Genomic DNA, 12,676 nt, shown 5'->3' on the forward strand with positions numbered 1-12,676 from the left:
ACACGGTTCTTTCCAAAGATCTTTCCTCGTTTAGCGTTTTGACGACGCCAGCGGAGAACATGTCGCTCCAAAACCTCCCACAGCGTTCAAACAGCTTGAGATCGGGTGAGTGTGAAGGTCATAACGTAAGATCCTCAACAAAGCGTTCAGCGCGCCCTCACGCCATGTCTCTTCATCCTGGAAGAGAGCGCGCCAACAGAATAGAACACAAAGGTGAGAGGAAGTGCAGGGTTTCATTTTTTTGCAGCGAGTCTTCTCTCTAAGGGGCGCAAGTGGAGCCAAAACATGCCTGAATAATAAATAAAACATAACAGAGCCACCGTTGTTTTATATATATTTATATTTATATTTATATTCGCATTGTAATGTATTGTACTGGGTTTATGTGCTATTACTTTATTTATTTCCTCATTTTTATTAGCACGTACGTGTCGTGTGTGTGTGTGTATGCTGCTCATCTGAATAGAGATTATTCACAAAGAGATGCACAAATGCACCCAAGTGATTATCCACATAAAAAGGGATAAAGACGCATTTAAACCAGATTAAAAATGTTATTGCTAAATTAATTTAGCAGGTCTGAGATGTCATTTTGTACATTCGACTACCAAAATCTCTCCCAGTACACCCAGTTGTAAATACCTGTTTACACCTGTTGGGAAAAATACGTCAGTAATTACTTAATTCTAAACATATTTATTATGTTTTAATGGTGAAAAAGCATCAGATTTGATGAAATCATTTCAAACGATGTTTACCACAAGGCGCTGTATGTATGTATATATATATATATATATGGGGTTTTTTGGTCCCGTCATTTCTTTTACTCAGAAGCCCCTGGTATACAGAAGCCATGGAGGTGATCCCCCGCTGGCAGGTGTCACGCTGTCCTTATCTAGACAGCACCTCTAAGGAAGGCTGTCCCGAGCCATCAATTCCAGCTAGAGAGAGACAGACAGACAGGAAGGGGAAGTGAGAGAGCGAGAGAGAGAGAGCTCTTGTTAGTGTACAGTCTGGGAAGGCACTGACTGACAGACTGTCAGAATGTCACCGCATTCCTTTCATACTAGTGTGATTGATTTTCCTCTGACTTCCTCCTGCTTTTCTTTCTGCTCTCACTGTATACGTCGTTGTTTAATCATCACATTCCCATTATTAAATGGGAAAAAGGTCAAAAAACGCATCGACTATAGACGCGATGTCGATTTGTCTTCCCGGTATCGTGACGTTGAGACTCTTAACGCACGACGCTCGAACGGGGCTATTTTTTTTCTAGTCTTTTCTGAGCCGTTAGGAGAAATGAGTGCATTTATTTATTTATTATTTATTTTACCACAGCGAATACAGATATGAGATTTCCAAAAAACACAACACGAATATATCACTAAAGCTACATTTACTACGGGTAAATTTTTAACAGTCGAACAATAAATATTGTTTTAAATGACTAGTCGAACTGTCGTCTTATTTTATAATTAAAAATCAGAACTTGGTTCAGAACTTGGTGCGGTTTTGTCAGTGTAGCAAGAAACCCATTAGTGATGAATAGGATTGGATAGTGATGTGCAACCCGTGGCACCGAATGGTCCACACTGTGCCACAGTGCGATGATTTTATTTCAGGTGTATTTGCAAATTTACAAGTTTGACAAAAAGAAATATAGCTGCAGGAGGAATTTCTTTGGGATTGGGATTAGACAATCACTCATTTCCCATTCTACTTTCTTTACCACCTACCTCGATGTTTTTTCCACCACCCCAACTAGTCCACACCCCCACATCCACATGAGTCATCTATTGAACCAGCCGAAGCAACACAGGTTATCAAAATGTAGGGCATTGCAGAGGGCCATGGGTGAGGTGGAAAATACCAATAAAAAAGGTCTAATCAAAAGACTGCATCAGACCTGCCAGCCTTTTGGAGCAGGAAAGTCATTCAAATCATGCCTGATTTTTTTGATAATAAAAACGCCAGATGAGCCAATTGACATTTGCGTAGGTGTTTTGAACCTGCTGATATTAACTGTCACTCTCTGGCGAACGTTTTGGAGTTCAGAAAGTTTGAATACGTCTGCCCTAACATTTAGAGTACATCTTGTTATGTTGTTATGTTCGCGGTTTTTTGTGGAAGTGAAAGCTTATACATGGTGCAATACGGATAATATTGTATATGCTGGCGGGATAAAGGATAATGAAATTCATGTTTTATAGAGAGAGAGAGAGAGAGAGAGAGAGAAAACCCTCTGTGTTTAAACCTCAGCTTGACTGTAGAGTGAAGTGTGGCTCAGTGGTCAAGGCGTTGGGTGACTGATCAGAGGGCTATGAGTTCAAATCCCAGCATTTCACATTTGCTCCTTGAGCAAGAGCTTTAACCTTCAGCTGTTTGGTTGGATCCTGTGGAAAAAAGCATCAGGTAAACGGAAATGGCAATATATATATATATATATATACACGAGTGATATGAAAGCTCCTGCCCCATCCGATTTCTCCTAGAGCAGCGTGATAACACATTTCCTTTGATGTACATCAAGTTCTGAAGAGGTCATGAGGAGGAACAAGCATCATTCGCTCATCCCGCTGACACATATATCTGCTGTTCACGTGGAACCTTCTCCACTTTTGGCCTTCAAAGCTCTCAAGACGTACTTCTGGTTGGCCTTCAAAGACCACACCAAGACGTACAAGTGCGACCTGAACTTTATGATATTTTGCTTGGTTGGACGTTTTCAAAAGGTAAAACGTTCAGAAACCCTTAATCCGTAACAGTCACGCCGAGCTAGCGCATCGCTCTCATTAAATCTCTCATTATACCCGGGCTGCAAACCGAAATCCGTTCCATTCGGCTCCAGGTAATCGTCCTGTAATTAAACGTCCTCTTTATTGAAGCTCACATTACCCCAGAAATTCTCTTTTTTATGCTCACTAGTCTGATCTATTTAAACGTTAGATGGATATAAAACTCCGCACATCTACACTAATATACCTAATTTAATTAGAACAATCGCCGAGTACTTCAGCTTAACTTCACATGACTTTCCAACAGATATGGACTCTTTATAAGTGTACCGCAGCGCTGTTATGCTCGATTCTGATTGGTCCGAAGGTGTGGATGAATGTTTTATAACAGCAGCTCTGACGGGAGTGCAGCTGCAAATCTCAGCAGGGTGCTTGAGTGCTTGAGTTTTGAGATTTAAGTACTGGAAAATGTTCAGCGGTGCTGGAAAAAGAGCTTGAATCGTAAAAGGTCAATAAATACGAAATCGCTAAATAACTGTATTTATTTTTGATAGAACTTCAATACAGTGCTCTGACTCGATGTTCGAGCCCCCGCTGCAGACCCTCCGTCCCCGTCCTCCCGCTATCCGCTCACTCGTTTTAACAGAAACAGTTCCGGTCCACTTTTTAGACCCCTTTAGTGGCTTTATTTCCTGCCAAAAAAAAAAAAAAAAAGCACCTAGTGATATATCTAGGACTTCTTTGGACAAACCGTAGCTGCTTTTCTGTAGAAGAGAGTCACTGAGAGTACTGCCCTGCCAGCGTGAGGTCCTGCGTTCCCCCCAGAGGTACACCTCTCTCTGCGGCTACGCTGTTCAGTGAGAGGCAGGGAGGAGCAGTACATTCTGTGCGAGAGAAAGAACAAGACAGGCATCCCGTCACTTCACTTTACACGTAAACGTAGGCGTGGCAGCAGCTCGGACGTGGCTGCTGGTTAACACGTAGCCTTAACGGGCCGCGTCTCAGTCACTATTTCATACTCGTTCCGTTGTCCGGCAACAGAAACAGAAAAATATGTATTACTGCATTAAAATACAGCACGCGAGCACAGAGATCATTAGAGAAGTAAACAGACGTAAAGGGCCGACACTAGGCGGAACGCAAGTATGCGATGACGTAACGGATAATGTTAATTAGCGCGTGACATCATCCAGCGACTTTCCATGGAAAGTTGTTGACAACAGTGCTCCTGTCACTCAGGAGCATATCGACGTTATGGTGAAGATGAAGCTTTATTGGTCACATATACAGTAGAGCAGTAAAATTGTTTTCAGAGCACAGGGTCAGTCATGATATGGCACCCCTGGAGCAGAGAGGGTTAAGGGCCTTGCTCAAGGGCCCAGCTTGGCAGTGCTGGGGCTTGAACCGCTGACCTTCTGATCAGTAACCCAGAGCCTTAACCACTAAGCCATCACAGCCATTGCGCTGCACTCCGTCAGTCACATGACCACCTGGACCTGAATCATGTTCATGTTAACTCGTGTATATAGCCACAGTTTGCTGTTGCCGTGTTTACGGTCTTTGGTTTATGTTTAGTCTTTGCCTTAGTGTTTTGCCACAAGGTCATAGTGCCTTTTTTGTGTTTCGTTTGGGTCTTTATTAAAACTTATTCTGCGCGTTCGCACCCATCTCCACCTCCAATCGTGACGGAAGCAGTGCCTGGGAAATGCAAATTTAGTCCAGCATGACTGGAAAAGGCGCCATAAAAATCGGATGTGTTTTAATTATTATAATATATACGAATATGTTTGAATGACATGTCTTGTATAGTCCTTGAAAACAAAGTGCTTGAAAAGTCCTTGAACGTTCTGGAATTTCATTATGAAGCATCTGTACAATCCCGGTCTCAGGTTTATATGAATGTGCTCGTTCTCATTTATTTTTGTTTCTGCAGTAAGAACTTACCCAGGGACGTGTGTGGAAGATAAACAGATTTGTAACCGTGTGTGTGATGATTGATAAGGTGAAGGAGATGCTTATTTAACATTTATGGAAGGAGTCTCAAAAGGTAAAACTGTAACTTTAAGTATTTAGAGGAATGTACATGTTGCGATTTTTTTGTAACATGACACGTGTGTGTGTGTGTACTCGCATTCCTATTAATATAGGGACATACCAGAATAATAGTGTGTGTGTGTGTGTGTGTCCGCTCGTCCTCACAAGTTTGGTCTACTAGAAATTGTCCCCAGAATGTGGAAAAATGTCACATTGCTTTATTAAAGTTTTTTCTTTAATTTGAAGTGACAGACGTTTTTACAGCTTCAACTGAAACACGAGTCTGTCTTTGGTTTGCTCCTAAACCTTTTAAAAATACAGGTCCCCGCATTGGAGGATCCAGCATGTAGTCCCCGATACAGACTTGCACAAGTATGTGTGTGTGTGTGTGTGTGTGTGTGTGTGTTGTTTTTGTCTTATTAAATTCAAGTGAGAGTTAAAAAAATAATAATAATAAATCACGGAGCATTTGTTTACAGCTACTATAACGTAAGTGAAGAACAGGAACTAACTCTGTAGATATGCCGCAGCATTAAATGGATAAAAAGCGACGATGTGTTGTTCTCTAACTGCTCCACTGGCAAACTGCTGTGTTATAAATCCATAAACATTTTGTATGGGTTGCGCCTTTTATAGGAAAATCGTCCGCTTTTGGTGGTAACGGTAACTCTGGGCGTCATTACACCACTCAGTCATTGATCATTTTCCTTTAAGAGCACACCTCTGAGTGTTTTATTCCTCAAACGATTACGGATTGAAACGAAGCCATCCTGAGCCTTCTGCTTTTGCAACGTGTCCCGCTCTCAGCGAGTTCATATTCTGAAAACATACCTTAAACACAAGCACCGCTTCTGTTTGAGCAGATTTAATAGCTTTAATAGAGGAACCACTCTCTCAGGACTTGGTGCTCTGGGACTGCCTTATTTTCAGGAGAGAAATATGAGGATGAGATGAGCGCCTGACTTCACACCGTTTGTGTTTTCACCTTAAAAGAGCAGAATGTGCGCGGATTATTGATTAGCCTCCGTGTGCCCTTTTAGCTGCAGCAGTAGGCATTAATTAGTGTGCTGTTATGGATTCTCTGATTATTCCTTCATAAGCACAACCAGAATACATGCATACATGCACTGTATGAATTCACACACACACAATGGCAAACCCAGCTCGACAGTGAGCGATTGCTTTACATTGTTGTACGTTTGTTGTGCGTATGACAGGAGTGAATCTCGCAGCCTGGCCACGCTTCCCACCTGAATGTCCTTGACTCGTGAATGAAAAAGGAAAAAATCTCCGGATGATAAAACGAGCTTTCCGGGAGCTTCGTTTCCGCGCCGCTGTTGTGACACAAACAGCGGGAATTCAGGTGATTTGCTCCCCGAGACACGTCGAGCGGTTCACAATTAAAGACAGCGTAATTACTACAATCGGACCAGCTGAGGCTGAAAGCTGACACCTGCACAATGTGAGTCGCTTCAGTCTTTCAGCACTTTTTCACGAGTTCTCGTTCAGTTCTTCGTCAACAGCTCCTGCAAAAAACACGCCGCCTATACGTTATACCAGTGCACAGTGGGAGATCTGAAACGTCTCACTCTTTCAAAGGTGCTTTGAAAGAAACGATAAGGTTTGGGGGGAAGAAGTTCTTCAAGAGTTCGCCACTGAAAACTGGGACTTCGTTATTAGCTGTGGGGAAAATAACCGCAAAATACAGAGTGCGTCCGAGCAATAATATACTCGGCATAAGGAAGGAACTAATGTGTCGTATGCTGGCTGGTTCGGGATCCGGCCGATCGATGTTTGTAAGCTTAAGCAAAGTCATTATTTGGTCAGAGTCATTGCTTGGATTGAAGTTTTACCTGGAGAGATTTATGTGTGGAATAAATGCTTTTTCTCTCGGTTTATTGATCAAATGAGCGCCCAGTTCCACGGAAGGTGAACACCGGGGCTCTAAAATCAAGCACTTTAATACATAAAATGTGAAAACTAGAGACGCACCGATACTAAATCTCCCAGCCGATACCGATAAGCGATTATTCAGAGCGAGATCGGCCGATACCGATAACCGATACCGATACCTCTGCCTTTTATCCCTTCTTTTAAATGAATAATAATTAATTCCACAATTCTGAAAGAAATGCAAATAAAAACTGTATTCTTTCCATTTCAAGTCATTTCACAGTAACCGGTGTCATCAACAGAAAACACATTACTCTAATTAACATGAACACATCAACTCAATTCTGAAGATTAAAGCAAGGTTATTAACTTATTGAATGTTATTCATTCATATTAACATTGACTGAATTGTAAAAAAAAAACCCTCCTGTTAGTCTCACATTCACTCTCCACAAACACGAGCATTTCTACTTCATCACTGAACATCAAACTGGTCATATATAATATCGACTTTTTTCTACATTAACATTAACTGGATATGAAATATACTATTCTAATACTATTTAAATATTTCAGCGGCGTACTGGCCCTTTAATTCAGCTCGAGCAGCTCGGCAAAAATAAATCCGACTCGACGCCAAAACTCCCGCTTCACTGCTGCAGCGTCCGGTGTAAAATTTTACCAGTGCAGAAATTACAGAGATTATAGAGATTACAGACTGCAGTTATGTCGTCATTCCACACAAGAGACGTCATCTTTACACACCGCACGTAATCGACGTGTTTTTCCGCCTCTTTTGATCGACAGGATGTAATCGGCCCTGATCATCTGATGTTTCTAAACGATAGGGCCGATAACGGGAAAAATTGCCTTTATCGGCCGATACATTGCTGCATCTCTAGTGAAAACTAACGTATGGCCATGAAGAGTATGTCTAACTTTATATCTACCTTTATTCATAGCCGACAGCCGAATAAATCCCGCCCATTCCACGCTCAATAATATCCTTTATTTCATTTATAATAAAAGGCGACCGTAGATTATTCAAATTGATTATAAAGATGTTGGGTCTATACGAGCTCAATTACCTTAACACGGTCGAATATTATAAGTTAACAGGCATTAGCAGGCAAGCCGCGTCTACCGCTGCATTTTCCGTTTATGGAAAAAACATTAGCGGCAACGATTTAAACCATAGCACATAGTAATCGCTTGGATATCTGCATCATTATCCACATCATCGTGTCGAGTTTCATCCCCTGATGTAAATGTCAGTCAAACAGGAGCCTCATCATCGCTCTCGGCTTGACCCCCGTTCATACGTAACAGCTTGTGACGCCATAGTGTCAGTGCATTGTGGATTCTTTTGTTTTTCACCCCATTTTCGAACAATCCATGGAGCGCTGTCCGTCCTCTTCCGCATACACGACACCGTCGGATAGCAGGGGTGGCCGATATGACGTGTTTAGTAAAACATGATGTGTATTATGATATATGGGTTTGCTCACAAACCTGCCTGTAATACTGTAGTGTTTCATTTAAAAAAAAAAAAACAGTTCAAAATTATTCCTTTTATTTATTTATTTTTCATGTTTTAAAAAACTTATTCATTCATTTTATTATAATATTTAACACTGAAATGGAGAATTTTTTTTTTGTTAAATTCGAATCAGAAGATATCACGATATCGATATAATTTATCACGGAATCGATATTATATTGTCATATCGCCCCAATCCTAGCGTCGCTGTGATTCACAGGGGAGAGCGTAACGTCGGCCCTCCCACCCAGACAGCTCGGCTAATTTCGTTGAGTCGAATGGGTCACGCGAGTGCATCACGTGACTAAAAACACGCCATCGTTTTTGAACATCTCCGTTTTATCAGTCCATGCTGCTGCATGAAAAACGGCGTTTTCGAATCTCTCGCTTGGGAGAGCGTTTTCGAAACGCTCTGAACTGGACTCACGACGATAGAGTAAACGCTTTTCTCTCGCTCCACTCGGAGAACAAACCGGACCCGTTAGGCTGGTGTCCATTTCGCCGTGGCATGTAACCAACAGCCTGATCTAAGCGTAACATTCTCCGCATGAGGAAATCACACTTAGATATCAAGCTAGCAATTAAAACGTGATTAGACAGACCGACTCAGACTGTTTCACAGCCTCGGCTCTGCATTTCCCTAACGTGATCTGTGCAGTAAGCATAAGCACGGTAAGGACGTTAATACCAACAATTCTGCATCATATTAGGGAAATATGTTTACGACGTCTCAAAGTAGAGACGTCAAATTGTTCTTGTTCTAGGCAAGGGGTTTGCATGTTCCCTCCGTGCTTCAGGGGTTTCCTCCGGGTACTGTGGTTTTCCTCTCCCAGTCCAAACACATGCGTTGTAGTCTGATTGGCATTTGCAGATCGCCCGTAGTGTGTGAAGGTGTGTGCGAGCGTGCCCTGTGATGGGCACCCAGTCCAGGTTGTTCCCTGCCTTGTCCCCCGAGTCCTCTGGGATAGGCTCCAGGCTCCCCGCACCCCGGTGTAGGACAAGCGGTGTGGAAAATGGACGGCCAGATGGATACCCGGCTAAATTTATTTCACAGTATTTATTGAAGTATTTTGATTGGATTACGTATCATTACTACACGATTAGATGCAGTTTTGCGGGCTAGAAGGAAGCCAAACCTGTATTCTTTTAAGGGTTCACTACAGGATGTCGTTTTTATCCCAGTGACTGTGTATAAATGATTCACCTGCTGGAGGACGATAATTGAGGTTTAGCGTGTTTGGTGGTCTGGGGACCGAGGTTGACGTGAGTGCTGTCTTCAGACGGTTAGTGCACTAAACCAGATAAGCCCTCTGAAGATGTCCTTGGCTGTTCTGCTGTCTCTGCAAGGCTTCCTGCGAAGGGGGTGGCTAAGGCCAGAAGCTCTCTGAGAGGCCCAAGATGGGATTGATTGGAGTGTGTAAAAGAGACAGTGATGGACTGTTTAGCGCTTCAGCTCCCCTGTGGCATCGGAGGTTAAAGTAAAATCGAATCCTGTCATTGCCTGGCCTCAGAAACGCTGTCAATAGGCATAAGCGCCTGGCTTTCCAGTTGAATTCTGGGAAGAGTCTCTGTTCGGCGCACCAAGACTCGGCGGTATCGGGACTGTCCATCCGACACGCACGGATACACGACATATCACATGTTTTCATCTGGACGGGTTTTGTGTGTGTCAGAGCAACCGAGGAAACGGCGACACTTACATTTCATAGAGAGGAAATTAAAAAGAAAGAATTTGGAAAGTGCTGGCAGTAAATCTCAGAAGTGCATCAGAAGTGCTTGCAGAAGCTCTTCTAGTTTCAGTGACATGCCGAGGTTGAGAGGAATATCAAATATAACTTTCTCCGCTCTTACTACTTTAGACATCAGATGTCTTTTTTTTTTTTTTTTGTTCTTTTTTTCTTTTTTAATTCACTTGACCATATGGCTTTTTGTTGCTCTGGAAAGAAACCCCTCACACACTCATCCTTATATACGCAGATGGTATGCTAACTCTCCAAAGCGCTTATGGCCCAATCTGCCCACCTCTGTGCCCTGTGGAGAGTCACTGGTGGAAACGGCTATTCTGAAGCTTTCTTGGCTAATAAAAGCTTAATTAGAGAACGAGGCTAAAGTGCTCACGCTTGCCCGGTTCAGCCCATCTGCCTCCGTGGATACGCATGAGGACCACGCGAGGCTGAGCAGCACTGAATCAGATGCCTCTCTCAACCTTGACAGCTCCTGCGTAGTTCTACCAAGGCATGTCCTAGTTCTACTAATAACGGGCCTCGTTTATCCATCTCTTCGTAGAGTTGTGTGTAAATGTTTACCAACGCCAAAGTGAACTGTAATTTCCCTCCAGACTTCCGTATGTTCATTAATCTCCCATGAAATAACAAACTCCTCCGTGGCACAGCTGAGTTACATCTAGCGGCATCTACAAAACTCCGTAAAAGCTCACAGAAAGTGTCGAAATGGCGACCGGGCAGTGTGTCGTGTGTTAAAACTTCCAGTAACGTAGCTCAGACATCGCAGCACTTCAGCTACCATGGACACACACTAGCCCTTCCTCCTTTTATAAGGCTTTATTATACTTTTGTCCTAAATGGATGGCTAGTCTTGGTTTGGATTGGTTTCTTTACTTGACAGCGTAATCCGTATGTAGAATCTCAGTAACTCATCCACGGTTGTAAGATTTGAATACAATTATTCACAGTTCACATTAGTCTCCTTCTACAGAAACTCAGGAGCACGAGCGTGCGTTTGTTTGTGTAAATATACTTGCGGACGAGTCCCGAACAATTGAATTTGTATGCGGTTTGATCGATGAGGCCCAGGGCCTGTTATTGTGTTTTTTTTTCCTACTAACACTAATCTGAATTCTTCATTTTTTAAACTAGGGAACTGTGTGCACAGAAGAATGGATCTGGATGCGTGTATGTCTGGTGACTTTGCAGGCTCATTATTAAACACAGCCATCTTTCCCGTCACAAGAAACGGTGTTTGATCTTGATGTGTATATTTTCTACACTCTGTATTTCTCATATCTCTCTCTCTCCCTCCCCCTCTCTCTCTCTCTCTCTCTCCCTCCCCCTCTCTCTCCCTCTCTCTCTGTCTCTCTCTCCCTCCCTCTCTCTCCCTCACTCTCTCTCTCTCTCTCTCCCTCCCCCTCTCTCTCTCCCTCTCTCTCTCCCTCCCTCTCTCTCTCTCCCTCCCTCTCTCTCTCCCTCCCTCTCTCCCTCTCTCCCTCCCTCTCTCTCTCTCTCCCTCCCCCTCTCTCTCCCTCTCTCTCTGTCTCTCTCTCTCCCTCCCTCTCTCTCCCTCACTCTCTCTCTCTCTCTCTCCCTCCCTCTCTCTCTCCCTCCCTCTCTCCCTCCCTCTCTCTCTCTCTCCCTCACCCTCTCTCTCCCTCTCTCTCTCTCCCTCTCTCTCTGTCTCTCTCTCTCCCTCCCTCTCTCTCCCTCACTCTCTCTCTCTCTCTCTCCCTCCCTATCTCTCTCTCCCTCTCTCACTCTCTCTCTCTCTCCCTCCCTCTCGCTCTCTCCCTCCCTCTCTCTCTCTCTCTCTCCCTCTCTCTCTCTCTTCCCCATCTCTCTCTCTCCCTCCCTCTCGCTCTCTCCCTCGTTCTCTCTCTCTCTCTCTCCCTCTCTCCCTCTCTTCCCCATCTCTCTCTCTCCCTCCCTCTCGCTCTCTCCCTCTCTCTCTACCCCCCCCCCCCCCTTGTGAGCTGAGGCCTCGGCCAAATAAATGGTGAAGGTGTGTGTGTCTGTGTGTGTGTGTGTGTGTGTGTTTGTGTGGGTGTGTGTGTGGGTGTGTGTCTGGGTGTGTGTTTATGTGGGTGTGTGCCTCTGTAGAGTGCCATGTGCTGTCATGAGCTGTATGTGACTTTATTCTACATCTGGGCTATAAGTCCTGAAGTGACAGGCCTGCAGAGAGTTCATCCATTAGTTCATCAGTCATCTAAACCCACACGATGATGATGATGATGATGATGAGAGCAAATAGGTTTAACAATCAGAGAAAGAAAATCACCCCTACAGACTTTTGCGAATCCACAGTGGTGTAAACGTAACATGACGCACATCAGCGTTGTAACTATACAACAGGTCACTACTCGTTCCCAATCCCACCGCCTGCTACACTGCACACATCGGCCGCCGTGCGCTCTGGCTGACGATAGAAAGGTTTTACCACACGTTTCAATTAGCATCCACGGATGAGAGACCATCAGTACAATGATCCAATATTTACCCGATTAAGACGATACTCTGATTACGAAACTAGCATGTAAACTGAGATTATTGATGACCTTAATCCGACTAAACTCATACTCGGAGTAAACACAAATGGAATTAAGACGTGCGGAGTATTCCTGTTTCAGTCGCATTATCGACGTGCGTTACAGACATGTACACACCTTAATCACACTATTAACGTCGTGTGGGAGTTTTCACCGCATTGTGCAACAGGACACGTACACACACGGCAGCGCTCAACC

At 43.8% G+C, this 12,676-nt stretch overlaps 1 protein-coding gene across 1 annotated transcript in view; it reads left to right on the top strand.

The window, feature by feature from the left end:
* galntl6 (polypeptide N-acetylgalactosaminyltransferase like 6) overlaps positions 1 to 12,676 on the top strand; it is a 255,001-nt gene that overhangs the window by 72,000 nt on the left and 170,325 nt on the right. The gene's annotated exons all lie outside the window — the stretch shown is intronic.

The sequence above is a fragment of the Ictalurus furcatus genome, chromosome 3 (genome assembly GCF_023375685.1).
Source record: "Ictalurus furcatus strain D&B chromosome 3, Billie_1.0, whole genome shotgun sequence".
Classification (NCBI taxonomy): Eukaryota; Metazoa; Chordata; class Actinopteri; order Siluriformes; family Ictaluridae; genus Ictalurus; species Ictalurus furcatus.